Here is a 9,339-nt window from a genome sequence, read left to right on the forward strand (position 1 = left end):
ATATTGGGTAGTCCACAGGATGATTGTGAGGCTGGAACACCAAGCTCAGTGCTTGAAAAAGCATTCCTGCTCAAAGCAGGAAAAATGCCCTAGTTCTCCTTAGAACTAGGGGTTTTGATGAGAAAATTATGGGTGCCTTTGCCTGGCCAAAGAGAGGAAGCTGCCTATTCCTTACTTCCTATGCTAACAGTTCTCAATTCCAAGCCCTTGTGACTCATTCTGATTGGTGCAGCCAGATCCCAGGCCAGCCCCAGCTGCAAGGGATGATGGGAGAGTCAGTATCTAACATATTCATACCCTGTGATGGAAAGCTGTCCTGATTCCCACCAAAACTCATAAGGTGGAAATTCTCCAGACTTGGAAAGGGATTTAAATGTTGACATAATACCACTTCACCATTCTATTTCCTTATTTCCCTGTTCAGGTTCAGAAGTTTGAGCAAGTTGAATTTCAACTGGATTATTTTCAAAAGTTTTGAAATGTTTAGTTTTTCCTTTGGCCCCCTCCCCCTTTTCTTCTCTTCAGAAAGCAGTGGCATAACAATTCCTGGCCTCTGTAACAGGGTATCTGATAAGCAGAATAATGGCTCCCCGAAGATGCCCACATCCTAATTCCTGGAACCTGGGACTGTGTCACCTTATGTGGCCAAAGGGAATTGTAGATGTAGATTAAACTGAGTGCCTTGAGGAGGGGAGTGAGTTATCCAGGTGGGCCCAATGTAATTACAAGGGCCCATACAGGGGCAATAGGGAAGCAGGGCTGTGTGAGAGAGAGATATGATGGCTATAAGCAGAAATTGGAGTAAAAGCAGAGATGGGTTCCTGACTGGGGGCCGTGAGCCCAGGGATGTGGGCAGCAAGGGGAGCTGGAAAAGGCAAGGGACCGAATTTTCTCCCCTAAAAGCCTTCGGAAGCAATAGAGACCCTGTAGACCCCTTGTTCTAGTCCAGTGAAACCCTTTTGGATTTCTGACTTTCACAATCATAATGTATCTGTGTTGTGTTTAAGCCACCAAACTGCAGTAATTTGTGATAGTTACAATATAAAACTAATATAAGTTGCAAATTAAAATACCCACAAGGCACAGAATGTGCCATAAGTGAGTAAAGTGGGCCAAGGGTAAAACATTTTCATGAAGCATGTGGCCGTTTCAGTCTGTCTTTTGTTTTCCCAGTTCTGATAGAGACATGAATGCAAACATTTCATTTTACTCCCAATTTTTTAAAAAAAGTAATCTCTACACCCAGTGTGGGGCTTGGACTCATGACCTCGAGATCAAGAGTCACATGCTCTACCACTTGAGGCAGCCAGGAGCCCCAATTTTCCTCCTCATGTGATCTGTAAGAAAAACTATAGTGGAAGCAAGGTGACAAATGGCAATTTACATGCAACTTTATAACAGGGAGACAGTAGAGGGTGGTAGGAACGAATATAAATAAACTAGAGCCAACTGTTACCTTGTAGAGTTTGGATCTGGTGTTTCCAGTGTTTCTAATTTAATTCTAATACTTTTTTGTTGTTGTTGTCTTACAAATGAACAACTCAAACAAAATATATTTTCGGCAGTGGCTTGCTGTCCTCAGCTGTAGAACAATCTCCTTTCTAACCTGTTCTTGCCGCCACCTTAGATATGTTTTCCAATCTATGCGATGTTGGTTTTGCAATCTTTTGTGCATGGAGTGGCAGGCATCCTGGTCTTGCTTCCACCCTTGCTCTGCTCTCAGCCAGACACACACGATTGCATCAGGAGGCTAATTTGAATTTATCTGCTCTCTCTCTCTCTCTCTCTCTCTTTAAAGCACTTTACAAAGCTTAGGCAGGAAGTTTTGAAAAGTCAGGTTTTCAAAAGAGATGCACAGCCTAAAACATTCTCCACACTCCTTACACTCTTTCTTTGCCAGGGTGATATTTAAGATCTGTAAGCACTCAGCCAATCAGTAGACAAATATTTATTAAGCATCTAGGAGGATTAAGCCTGTGCCGGATGCTAGGAGGACTACACAAGATAGAAGACAGAGAAGCTCCTGGTGAACATGTCCCCTCATACTGAGGGGACATATGTGTTAGGGAGTGACTGCCGGAGCAGATAATTCTTGAGGAGTTGAAATGCAGCATGAGTCTCCATGCCAGCAAGGTATTTGCTCAGACAGTTGAGCAAATCTGATACTTAAATCTCTTCTGTGTTCTCTGGTTTGTGTTTTCCCTACAGGATTGGTAAACACTGTGTGCAGGACTCTGGGGGCCCAGAGCAAACTCCAGTTGCAAAACCACCACCTGCACCTGTGCACTGGCAACAAATTGACAGGTGAGACCAATCTCTCTGTGGTTACAGGGAGTGGTCAGGGGAACGCACTGTGTTTCTGGTGCCTTAGCTCCCCAGTGACAGTGATGGGACTCCAAGCTGATAAAACTGACGAGTGGAAAAGCATTGGACAGTGTCTGTATTTTGAGTTTCAATATTCTGCCCAATTCCCATGGTGCCTGGATCCATGCTTCACACTTAGTGGGCCTGAGGTTAATGTGAGACGAAAACAATTATTATAGTGAAAATGTATTGAGCGCTTATTCTGTGTCAGGCACTATGCCAAGTTCTTTATATCGATTATCTCATTTTATCTTCACAACTACTGACAAGAGTTATTATGATTACCCATTTTACAAACAAGAAAAATGAGGGCCAAGGTCATACTTCTGCTTAGTGACAGAGCCAAAATTTGGACCCAGGAGTCCATTCATCTTATATCTACCAGTTGGATGGAAACTCTAATTTAAGCCTGTGGCATTAGATTTCAAGGAGTCCTAATGTGGTTTTTGAAAACATGCAGGCCTTAATTTGTTCAATCGATATGCTCCTGAAAAATTAAATAGAAAAATGGATAGAAACACCCTGAGGGCATGGGAGATGTCTTTGTAACATCTACAGTATTTAGCACTGTGCCTTGCGTATAGAAGACTTGAAACAAACATTTGTCAAATGAATGGATGTATGAATGAAACAATTGTAGAAGGTGGTTTGAATTTTAAATGTACTCAGTAAGACAAGTGTTTGAAGGGACCTGCCGGGTTACTACACAGAGTGTCTAGGTTGATCCAATCTATTTGAAGCTATTTATAAATGGGCATTAATGCATAGAAATACAATTGGAGGGATGTTTTGCAAATGCACTTTTACTCTCTTCTTATACTTTTGTGTATTGTTGAGCATTTAAAAATTGAGGATGCATCTATCTCATTCTGGACTTGGTATGGTTGATTTGAGACATGATCCCAGGAAAAGGACCGAGGGAGAGAGGTGATGGGGTGGGTGAAGCCCATGTCAGGGTGTATAAAGGCTGCGGGGTGGGGAATGGGAGCTCCTTGCCCTGGGACTTGCCCAAAAGCCAGGAGACTGGATGGAGCAGTAATCCATTAGCTCCCAGTCCTCGCTGGCACAAACATCCCCACCTTTGCGGGCTCTACCTCTGAGGGCCCAGTGGGCCCTGAAGCATCAGAAAAAGCTCTGAGTGTAATGGCAGAAAAAGGAGCCGGACACTGTCAACACCAGCTGAGTCTGAACTTCTGGAACTGCCCGCCACAGATGTGGGCAGAGGTGGGGACATGAAATAGGAAGCATCTACTATAGTATGATTTTTCAAAAACCAATAAAACCATTTTCAAAATAAACTACAGAAGAAATTTTCACAGTGCACAGAATGGTCCTCTGATTTGACTTTACAAGTCCGGACTGTCACAGGTGAGGTTATTTTCGGTGAGATCCTGACGTGCTTGACATTGGGGGCCAGATTCCTGGGAAGCAGACTTGAAGATAGAGAAGCTATGCAAGTGTACTGGGGAGTGCTCTGGGACCCACACCTGTAGGGGATACAGGACTGGGCCTTGGGGGAAGCCTGGCTGTGATGTGGCCACAAAAACAGTGTTAGCTCATCCCCTGGGGAGCTTTAAAGCTGGGGTGGCTCTGCAGAGTTGTCCTGAGTTGGGGTGAGAATGCTGGGCTTTTATATGTGAGCATCTTCCAGCCACCAGACGCCAGATTCCAGGGCGTCCAAACTTGCCTTTGAACATCAGGGCCAATCAATAAAATTGACAAAATCAAACCCAGGAAAAAGAGCAGAACGTAATTCAACCACAACTCTCTCTCCTTACTGGTGCAGGCCAAACTGAAAATATACAAGGGATAGGACCAGGTTCTTTTCTCACATGTCAAGTGAAGACTTTGGATTACATCGGGAATTACAGACTGGTAGCTCGTGGGGCAAATCTGTCTGTGAAGTCTGTTTTATCTGCATGAAGAGTGTTTCAAATCCACATTTCTGGCTTCTCTTGAAAATTTGGAAGAAATGGCACATTGGGCCCACATTGTTTCATGGCAAGTACTAGCTCAGGTGGAGCAGCGGGTGGCCTTTAACTCGGGACCCCTCTAGCCTGTTTTAGTCATTTGCGTTATTGCCTGAGAACTGTAACCATCTGTGAGGTCCCACCTAGCTCTGATGAGCAGTGATTCTGTGTGAATAGTCTTGCATACTGCTGAAATAGGTATTTGATTTCCTAATAATGTGATGACAGCTAGAAATCTTTGACTTCCTAGTTAAAGATGCATATCCAGCTAGATATTCTCTATGGGCAAGTCAGACCACTTGTTTGTAGGCTAGTTTTCTGGCTTTGCAGATGAGGATCTCAGTGACCCTGATCTTGACTATGAGTTGGCAGCAAAATGCTGTTGGTGTTCATGGTAGGGCCTACGTGGGATTTTCTAGCCACTAGAACATTATTTAAGCTTTGGGATTCCCCACCTGCCTGAATCTCAGAATTACTTCGACTATTTATAAAAATACAAATTCTCAGGGTACCTGGGTGGCTCAGTGGGTTGAGTGTCCAACTCTTGAACTCAGGGTCATGAGTTCAAGCCCTGTGTTGGGCTCTGCATTGGGAGTGAAGCCTACTTAATAAACAAACAAACAAAACCCCAACAAATTCTCAGTTTCTTCTGATTCAGTAGGTCTCAGCCCAGCAGATGGGGCCCAAGAATCTGTTTTTTATTTTTTTAATAAAAAACATTAATTTAAAAAAATACTTATTTTTGAGAGAGAGAGAGAGACAGAGTGTGAGGAGGGGAGGGGCAGAGAGAGAGGGAGACATAGAATCTGAACCAGGCTCCAGGCTCCCAGCTGTCAGCACAGAGCCCGACACGGAGCTTGAACTCACCAACCGCGAGACCATGATCTGAGCTGAAGTTGGATGCCCAACCGACTGAGCCACCCAGGTGCCCCAAATTAAAAAAAAATTTAATTTCAGTATAGTTGACACGCAATGTTACATTAATTTCAGGTGTACAACATTCCTCCACGTTAGGAGCTTAGAAGCCTATAATACATGTATATATTATGCTATGCTATATATATATATATATATATATATATATATATATGTATATATATTCTGTATATATTATGCTATGCTAAATGTAGCTACCATCTGTCTCTGTACGATATTATTACAATGTCATTGACTATATTCCTTACATTGTGCCTTTTATTCCTGTGACTTATTCATTCTATAACTGGAAATCTGTATCTCCCACTCCCCTTCCCCCATTTTCCCCATCCGCTACCACCCTTTCCCCTCACAGCCATCAGTTTGTTTTCTGTATTTATAGATCCTGATTCTGCTTTTGTTTATTCACCTGTTTTGTTTTTTAGATTTCACAGATAAGTGAAATTATATGGCGTTTGTCTTTCTCAGTCTGACTTATTTCACTTAGCATAATACCCTCTAGGTTCATCCATGTTGTTGAAAATGGCAAGTTCTCACCTTTTTATGGCTGCCTAGTATTCCATTGTGTGTATGTACCATATTTTTCTTATCCACTTGTCTATTGATTGACATTTCAGTTGCTTCCATATCTTGGCTATTGTAAACAATGCTGCAGTAAACATAGGGGTGCATAATATCCTTTTCAGATTAGTGTTTTTGTTTTCTTTGGGTAAATATCCAGTAATGGAATTACTGGATCATATGGTAATTCTATTTTTAACTTTTTGAGGAATCTCCATGCTGTTTTCCACAGTGACTGTACTAATTTACATTCCCACCAATAGTGCATGACAGTTCCTTTTTCTCCATACTGTGGCCAATGCTTATTACTTGTCTTTTTGATTCCAGCCTTCTGACAGGTATAAGATGATTGTGTAAGGTGTAAGATTTCACTGTGGTTTTGATTTTCATTTCCCTGATGATTACTGATATTGCACATGTTTCCATGTGTCTGTTAGCCATCTATATGTCTTCTTTGCCCATTTTAATAGGATTGTTGGGGGGGGGGTTGGTATTGAGGTGTATAAGTTCTTTTTATATTTTGGGTGTTAACTCCTTATCAAATATATCACTTACAAATATCTTCTTCCATTCAGTATGTTGCCTTTTCATTTTGTTGATAGTTTTCTTTGCTGTACAAGAGATTTTTATTTTGGTGTAGTCCTAATAGTTTATTTTTGCTTTTGTCTCCCTTGCCTTAGGAGACATATCTAGAAAAATGATGCTATGGCTGATGTCAGAAAGATTGCTGCCTGTGTTCTCTTTCAGGATTTTAAGACTCTTTATTTTAAATTGGTTTCTCAAGTGATCTTGGTGTGCAATCAGATGTAGGCAACATACTGTCTCTTATTTGCTTTTTGTACTTAGTGCTTGGTTCATGTATTATAGGCGTCTAAGCTCCTAATGTGGAGGAATGCTTTCTTATTTATCTTTTTATCTTCCCCATCCTTTAGTATTACCACCTAGCACAGTGCTCTGCAAGTCCAGTGCACTCAGTGAGTGTCTAGTGAATGAGTGATTGAATGAATGATGAACATTCCCCAATAGCTTTCTTCCTTAGGAGTCGAAGAGCACAAACCTCCCAAGTCACATATTCAATATCATTTGATTTAGAAAACTTATTTTATAAATATGGTGTCAAATAAACCAGAGAGAGGAAGAGTCCTAGCTTTATCTTGGGAGTTTTTTGCCTTGGGGATGTTAAGAAATAAATGATTCCTTCTAAAAAGAACTTATGCTTTTCATCAAAAGATAGATTATTCACCACCCAACATGGTACATGTGAGTTATTTGTACAATATTTCAAAAACAGCAAATTGACTCAATAGAAAAGGAAACTTTCTAAATTATGCTGAAATCTTGCCTTGAAATATAAACCTTGAAAGAATAAGACCAGGAGCTTCTTTCATACTGGGAGATAGATGCAGTGATACAAATTTAATTTATTGTGTTATGGTTTATTTATCAGGTGCTCAGCTTCCAAAGAGTTCAAAAAACCTGTGTCTGTGAGAGAAGGCGTGGCAAGCCCCCCACTTAGTTTGGATTTTGAAGAGGGAACTATCTAGAAAATTTTGGCTCAGAAAAAATCTTGGTGCTTGTTTCGCTGTTTACATAGTCTGTGCTTCCTAGAGGTCCTTTGCCTTTTTTTTTTTTTTTTTTACTTCCTATAATTTGTTTATTTTTTTAAATTTACATCCAAGTTAGTTAGCACATGGTGCAACAATGATTTCAGGAGTAGATTGCTTAATGCTCCTTATCCATTTCGGCCATCCCTGCTCCCACAACCCCTCCAGCAACTCTCTGTTCTCTGTATTTAAGAGTCTCTTATGTTTTGTCACCCTCCCTGTGTTTATATAATTTTTGCTTCCCTTCCCTTGTGTTAATCTGTTTTGTATCTTAAGTTCCTCATATGAGTGAAGTCATATGATATCTGTCTTTCTCCGACTGACTAATTTCGCTTAGCATAATACCATCCAGTTCCATCCATGTAGTTGCAAATGGCAAGATTTCATTCTTTTTGATTGCTGAGTAATACTCCATTGTGTGTGTGTGTGTGTGTGTGTGTGTGTGTGTGTGTGTGTATCATATCTTCTTTATCCATTCATCCATCGATGGACATTTTTGGGCTCTTTCCATACTTTGGCTATTGTTGATAGTGCTGCTATAAACATTGGGGTGCATGTGCCCCTTTGAGACAGCATACCTGTATCCCTTAGATAAATACCTAGTAGTGCAATTGCTGGGTCATAGGGTAGTTCTATTTTTAGTTTTTTGAGGAACCTCCATACTGTTTTCCAGAGTGGCTGCACCAGCTTGCATTCCCACCAACAATGCAGAAGAGATCCTCTTTCTCCGCATCCTCCCCAGCATCTATGGTTGCCTGAGTTATTCATGTTAGCCATTCTGACAGGTGTGAGGTGGTATCTCATGGTGGTTTTGATTTGTATTTCCCAGATGATGAGTGATGTTGAACATTTTTTTATGTGTCAGTTGGCCATCTGGATGTCTTCTTTGGAGAAGTGTCTACTCATGTCTTTTGCTCATTTCTTCACTGGGTTATTTGTTTTTTGGGTGTTGAGTTTGATAAGTTCTTTATAGATTTTGGATACTAACCCTTTATCTGATATGTTGTTTGCAGATATCTTCTCGCATTCTATCAGTTGCTTTTTACTGATAACAGTAAATAATTAGTTTTGCTGATTGTTTCCTTTGCTGTGCAGAAGCTTTTTATTTTGATGAGGTCCCAATAGTTCAGTCTTGCTTTTGTTTCCCTTGCCTCTGGAGTTGTTGAGTAAGAAGTTGCTGCAGCCAAGGTCAAAGAGGTTTTTGCCTGCTTTCTCCTCGAGGATGTTGATGGCTTCCTGTCTTACATTTATGTCTTTCATCCATTTTGAGTTTATTTCTGTGTATGGTGTAAGAAAGTGGTCCAGGTTCATTCTTCTGCATGTCGCTGTCCAGTTTTCCTAGCACCACTTGCTGAAGAGACTGTCTTTATTCCATTGGATATTCTTTCCTGCTTCATCAAAGATTAGTTGGCCATACGTTTGCGGGTCCATTTCTGGGTTCTCTATTCTGTTCCATTGATCTGAGTGTTTGTCTTTGTGCCAGTACCATACTGTCTTAATGATTACAGCTTTGTAATACATCTTGAAGTCCAGCCTTTGCCTTCTTTCTAATATCTTTGGTTGAGGTCCTTCAGGGGAGGCCTCAGGATTCAGAAAGGCTGCAGATGGGAGAGATGGAGAATCTGATTGGCCTGAACTTGACTGGCTGTGGCCTATAAGGCTCAAAGCAGCAGCCTTGAGCAAGTTTGGCACTCTATCAAGAATGCTAGGGGATTAGGAACAGTTTTTTCTTAAGTTCTCAAGAGTCTCTGTTAGGTGAATGTTTTTTGAGTGTTTTGGCATCACTAGTGATTTCTGTCTTGAACTCAATTAGAATAAGTTTGAAATCTGTGCTTTGCATCCCTGGCAACTGCATTTTTCATTTTTTTTTCTTCTTAAAAAACAAACAAATGCTAAGGTTATAC

The 9,339-nt window shown here is 41.0% G+C and overlaps 1 long non-coding RNA gene across 1 annotated transcript in view; it reads left to right on the forward strand.

Moving 5' to 3' along the window:
- The window catches only part of LOC125909585 (uncharacterized), a 186,005-nt gene extending 181,608 nt beyond the window's left edge, over positions 1 to 4,397 (forward strand). Inside the window, exons 7-8 of the long non-coding RNA XR_007453732.1 lie at positions 2,209 to 2,304; positions 4,151 to 4,397. This is a non-coding gene — a long non-coding RNA (uncharacterized LOC125909585). The remainder of the gene's footprint in view (positions 1 to 2,208; positions 2,305 to 4,150) is intronic.
- The last annotated feature ends 4,942 nt before the right edge of the window (positions 4,398 to 9,339 follow it).

The sequence above is a fragment of the Panthera uncia genome (genome assembly GCF_023721935.1).
Source record: "Panthera uncia isolate 11264 chromosome B3 unlocalized genomic scaffold, Puncia_PCG_1.0 HiC_scaffold_1, whole genome shotgun sequence".
Classification (NCBI taxonomy): Eukaryota; Metazoa; Chordata; class Mammalia; order Carnivora; family Felidae; genus Panthera; species Panthera uncia.